The sequence below is a fragment of the Apodemus sylvaticus genome, chromosome 2, assembly GCF_947179515.1.
Source record: "Apodemus sylvaticus chromosome 2, mApoSyl1.1, whole genome shotgun sequence".
Classification (NCBI taxonomy): Eukaryota; Metazoa; Chordata; class Mammalia; order Rodentia; family Muridae; genus Apodemus; species Apodemus sylvaticus.
In genome coordinates, this window is record NC_067473.1 from 73,260,369 (window position 1) to 73,266,368 (window position 6,000).

At 42.9% G+C, this 6,000-nt stretch overlaps 2 non-coding genes across 2 annotated transcripts; both read right to left on the reverse strand.

Moving 5' to 3' along the window:
• Positions 1-3,201: 3,201 nt before the first annotated feature.
• Trnac-gca (transfer RNA cysteine (anticodon GCA)) lies at positions 3,202-3,273 on the reverse strand. The gene has a single exon. It is a non-coding gene; the product is annotated as a tRNA-Cys (tRNA).
• Positions 3,274-4,162: 889 nt separating this feature from the next.
• Trnac-gca (transfer RNA cysteine (anticodon GCA)) lies at positions 4,163-4,234 on the reverse strand. Its single transcript has one exon. It is a non-coding gene; the product is annotated as a tRNA-Cys (tRNA).
• Between the last annotated feature and the right edge of the window lie 1,766 nt (positions 4,235-6,000).

The window sequence follows — 6,000 nt, forward strand, 5'->3', positions numbered from 1 at the left end:
TCAATCTTCTGATATTTGTTGAGGTCTGTCTTGTGACCAACTATATGATCTATTTTGGAGAAGGTACCATGAGGTGCTGAGAAAAAGGTATATTCTTTTGCTTTGGGATGAAAAGTTCTATATATATTCTGTTAACTCCAATTGGTTCAAAGCTTCCATTAGTTTCATTGTCTCCCTGTTTAGTTTCTGTTTTCATGATCGGTCTATTGGTGAGAGTGGAGTGTTGAAGTCACCCACAATTATTGTGTTAGGTGCAATGTGTACTTTGAGCTTTAGTAAAGTTTCTTTTATGAATGAGGGCACCCTTGTGTTTGGGGCATATATGTTCAGGATTGAGAGTTCTTCTTGTTGGATTTTTCCTTTGACCAGCAAGTAGTGACCGTCCATGTCTCTTTTGATAACATTAGGTTGGAAGTCAATTTTATCTGAAATTAGAATGGCAACTCCGGCTTGTTTCCTGGGACCATTTGCTTGTAGAGTTGTCTTCCAGCCTTTTACTCTAAGGTAGTTTTTGTCTTTGACACTGAGGTGTGTTTCCTGTATGCAGCAAAACGTAGGGTCCTGTTTACGTAACCAGTCTGTTAGTCTATGTCTTTTTATTGGGGAATTGAGTCCATTGATGTTAAGATATCAAGGAGTAGTGGTTATTGCTTCCTAACATTTTTTATTTTAATTGTATACGTGTGTGGTTATCTTCTATCTTCTTTGGGTTTGATGAAAGAAGCTTAATATCCTGTTCTTTCCAGGGTATAGTTTCCCTCGTTGTAATGGTGTTTTCCCCCTATTATCCTTTGTAGGGCTGGGTTTGTAGAAAGATATTGTGTAAATTTGGTTTTGTCATGGAATATCTTGGTTTCTCCATCTATAGTAATTGAGCGTTTCGCTGGGTATAGTAGCCTCGGCTGGCATTTGTGTTCTCTTAGAGTCTTCATGAGCTCTGCCCAGGATCTTCTAGCTTTCATGGTCTTTGGTGAGAAATCTGGTGTAATTCTGATAGGTCTTCCTTTATATGTTACTTGGCCTTTTTCTCTTACTGCCCTAAGTATTCTTTCTTTATTTAGTACATTTGGGGTTTTGATTATTATGTGACAGGAGGTAATTCTGTTCTGGTCCAGTCTGTTTGGAGTTCTGTAGGCTTCTTGTATATTCATGGGCATCTCTCTCTTTAGGTTAGGGAAGTTTTCTTCCATAATTTTGTTGAAGATATTTGCTGGCCCTTTAAGCTGTAAATCTTCACTCTCATCAATGCCTATAATCCTTAGATTTGGCTTTCTCATTGTGTCCTGGATTTCCTGGATATTTTGGGTTACAACCTTTTTGTATTTTGCATTTTCTTTAACTGTTGAGTTCATGGTTTCTATGGTATCTTCAGCATCTGAGATTCTTTCTTCTATCTCTTGTATTCTGTTGTTGATATTTGCGTCTATGGTCCCTGATTTCTTCCCAAGGTTTTCTATCTCCAGCATTTTCTTGTAAAGCTCTAATGATAAATGACACGGACATAGCTGCCAGGCAGTGGCCAGAAAGAATCAAGCCAACCCTTAACTCCATAGTTCCCCTATCTTTCTGCATCCGCACATTGCACACAATGACTCTCCTAGGAGTCCCAGTGATTTGACTTAGTTTTACTAATCTAAGATTTTACCTATTCTATACTTCCTTATCCAGGAACCACTCTCAAATGTTGTACAAAACTTATTTCATAACTTTAATAATTTTTTTCTTTCTTTGGGGTCCCAGTGTTGGCTCTAACTCATTTTCTAATAATTTCATCAAACTTTCTTTGCAAGACAAACTGGAACTAGATGAGATTAATCTGGAACTACCATTGAGCAGTTATTGCACTGTTTCCAAGATGAGGACACACAGCATGTGCCTGGGCCATTAGGACTGTGCTGTGCTGTGCTGTGCTGTGCCCCATGTCTCAGTTTTTAATTGTTTAAGAATCATAACATCAGGGAACATCTGCTTTCACAGAATTTGCCAGAGTAGAAGGGGACAGAAGTAAGAAAGTCAAATATAATAGAATAATTATGTACCCCAAGGCCAACTGAAAAACAGTCACTCACAAATGAAATCTATACAGCCATTGTCCAGGGCTAAGGTTAGGAGAAATGGGAACAACAGTTGTTACAAAGGCCTGCCATGGACTTCTGAGATGTCCCCATCCAGGCCTACTGCAGGTGGTCCCTGTCATTGTTTGCTGTCCCCAGCACTCTTCCTAGGCTCTATCACTTGTTAAAGAAAAATATGCCAATAAAGGCCATGTGGGACTTCTCTTTCAAGTTGGGGGAGGAGCTAACATCCTCAAAAGTTCCAATGGAGTCTGTCACGCCATTGGACACATGACAGTACACACAAGGGACAGGGACACTGATGCCAGCACTGTGCTGATTTGAGTCTGTGTTTGGTTTTATGATGGAATGTCTGTCACTTTGTATACTCTGTCACTACACTAGAAACAACTGAGGCCATCAGCACAGTAGGGAGACAATACTAGTAGCCTGTGCTCTCTGCTTCTTTCCTAAGAAGGCCAGGCAGAGGAGCTGTCCATGGTGTGAGGCAGAGATAGATCCACCATGGTCAGGCTCTGCTTGGCCCTAACACTGAGCTGCAGCAACAGCTGCCAAAAAGTCAGGATCTTTGTTGGGAAGTGTATTACAAGAGGTAACAGTAAAAACAGGGACACATGGCTGCTACAGCACAGATGCTAACCCTGTAGAACAAATGCCAGTCATGGCCACTGCTGGATACAGACCAGGCCCGTGAGCAGCTTAGGAAACCTGTGAGTCATGAAATCCATAGGATCCCATGTTCCCTTCCCTCTGAGAGCCTCTTCCCACATTCCCAGCTCTGATGGAAAAACTGGACATCACCACTTTGGTTTATTACCAGCCCAGAATCCCCAACTCCATATTCTTGAGTGTCCTTTGCTGATGCCTAATGCATCATTTTGTTGAATTCCATATGCTGAACCACTGATAGTTCTTTCTAATAAAACCTAGCTTTTATAGGTTAAATAAAGTCACTATGCATTCAAAATGTGAAGACTTGCTTACCAATGAGGGATCTGTTTGGCAATAATACAGTTGTAACAACAATGGGTTGAATCTCCAGTCATGGGTCAAGAGAGAAAGTAGGGCTATATCATGGATGCAGACAGTTGAAGCACATGAAAGAAATCCCAAAAATCACATGAAAAGGGGGCACCTGGATTTGAACCAGGGACCTCTTGATCTGCAGTCAAATGCTCTACCCCTGAGCTATGCCCCCACTGGTACTAGTATATGCAGTTAAAATTTTTCATCTGAGTGGTGATATATTAAGACTTACTATAAAGTTAAATTACAGATGCTTACAGACCCACTTTCCAGAGCTGCCAAACAATGTCTTCGTCAGTACTGAAGCTTCCCTATACCAGGACAAACTAGGTATACACACTTTCCCACCCATATCTTTGACTAGTACCAACAGCCAAGGAAATAGTTAGGAGCAGCCTGAAGACCCTGGGCCACTTCAGTCTCCTAAGTTGGCCTCCTGCCTTCCCCCTGAGCTCCATGACACCCTCTCTTCCTTCCCTGAAGACTAATGGGATTTGACTCAGAGTTGTCACTGAGCCTTGTTAGCACTGTCAGCAGCAACACTGCAGGATTCTCTGCCTGGAATGGCAGCTCAGCCAGACTTTAGCCCCTAAGTCTAAGTGAGCAGTGGGCTCTGGAAGGGGGAGAAAAGCTAACAAGAGAAACACCCACGCTACACACACAGCCCAATTCTGTGACTTGTCTCCTTAGATCTTACTACAAGTTCACCAGAGAGCCACACAGGCACATACTTTTGTGGTTGGGCTTTCGTTTCTGGCCCTTGGACACTGGCTGCCACTATAACTGCTGTTCCTAGAAAGTCCCTAATTCTCCCTTATAGTTCTTGTCTTCTACTTAACATATCTACATATCCACAGGCCAAGAGAACCAGAGAAACTATGATTGTGCAGGAACAGGGGAGACAGATAATAAGAAGGGGGGACAGTCAGCATGTAGGAAGAGATAGGGAACAGCCATCTGTCCACATAGCAGGCTGGTCTGGAGCTCCCAGGCCTGCAGTGAATGGAAGAAACAGGACTGTGAATTTGTGATATCTCCAAGAGTAAAAACAACTTTGTGGTAGGGGGCACCTGGATTTGAACCAGGGACCTCTTGATCTGCAGTCAAATGCTCTACCCCTGAGCTATACCCCCACCTATACATTAATGTCTCACGGGCACTCAGGACCTGCATGGCCACTCCCAGGCTGCTAACATCTGACGTGCACTTGCCAGTGCTCTGTCATCATCTGCTTCCTCCTGTGAGGCCCAGCCCTGAGCTGCCTCTGCACATCTGACTGTCATGTCCTCATGAATGACTATTATTTCCAGGTCTTAATTCTAGCTGAGGCAAGGACATTAATTCAGGTGACCTCAGGTGGTGCTGCTTCAGCCTCCTTCAGTCCAACTAAAGGAGACATCTATAAACACAATGGCTGCTTTGCTGACCTTTACAGGTGAGTTCAAGGCAGGATTTGATAGAATAGAAAGTTCTCTGTTCCCTGAGGAGAACTCCTTGGTTAGTGTATTAGTGAGGGTTCTCTAGAATCACAGAATGCATCGGTAGTCTCTATATAGTTAGGGAATTTGTTGACGGCTTACAGGCTTTAGTCCAACTCCCCAACAATGGTCAACAGCAGCTGTGAATGGAAGTCCAAGGATCTAGCAGTTGCCAGTCCCATGAGGCAAGCAGGTGAGGAAGAGAGAGTGAGTCTTCCTTTTTCCAATGTCCTTAAGTAGGACTCCAGCATAGGATGTGGCCCAGATTAAAGGCGTACTGGCACATGCCTTTAATCCTAGATGACCTTGAACTCAAAGATCTCCTTGTCTTCTGAAACTCATAGCCACTATGCTTCAAGATCTCCATGCCAAGATTCAGGTCAGAAAGTTGTATTTCTGAGCATCCAGATTAGGATCATAGGTGAGCCTTCCAATTCTGGATTGTAGTTCATTCCAGACATAGTCAGGTTGACAACCAGGAATAGCCACTACAATCCACCCCTTGTCAACTTGACACAAATACTATCTCATGTTCACATGAAACAATAATAACATGGTTATGAATATGCCTAACATGATATAACTATTCCTCATACAATCATAAATGCATTTGTCAATTTACAATGGGGCAATGTCCCTTGGGAACATTCCTTTAGTGTCTCAATTTAAATACCAATTGATGTTAAAGAAATTGGAAGAAAGACAAATGTATCAACAAAATAAGACAGAAGCATTCATATTACTTTATTGATTGCTTGATTGCTTGATTTTGGTTTTTTTTCTCAGACAGGGTTTCTCTGTATGGCCCTGGCTGTCCTGGAACTTACTCTGTAGACCAGGCTGACCTCTAACTCAGAAATTCTCCTGACTCTGCCTCCCAGAGTGCTGGGATTACAGGTGTGAGCCACCACTGCCCGGCTTCATTTCGATGGCATGGGTTATCATCCCACTGCTGCCACATCCCTGGTCTCATATTACTTTATAATCCTCATTTTTGTAATTAATTACATGGCCTTTGCTGTTATTTATAACTACCTTCCTCTACTACCCTTCAACCTCGGCAAGCACCTCAGCAGGTCTTGGCTCTTTTCCTGAAGGGTTGACCCATACTTTCATTCCTGATAGTTCTGCATCCATTGTCATCCTGCTTGGATTAGGCTGTTGTAGTTTCCCATTGACTTTAATCACAGGACACGATAGTACTCAGAGACTCCCTAAGGGATCTCCTGCACTCCAAAGACAATCCTGCTTGCCTCCATTGTGGAGAGGCAATCCAATTTCCCCATGGTAGTCTGGATCTATCACTCCTTCTAACACTGTTACTCCTTTCTTAGCCTGTTGGTTTAAGGGCATTAGAAGCCCAAAATGGCCAGGGGGGATGTCTGAGCTTCCAGATCAATGGAATGTTTGTTTGGCTCCTG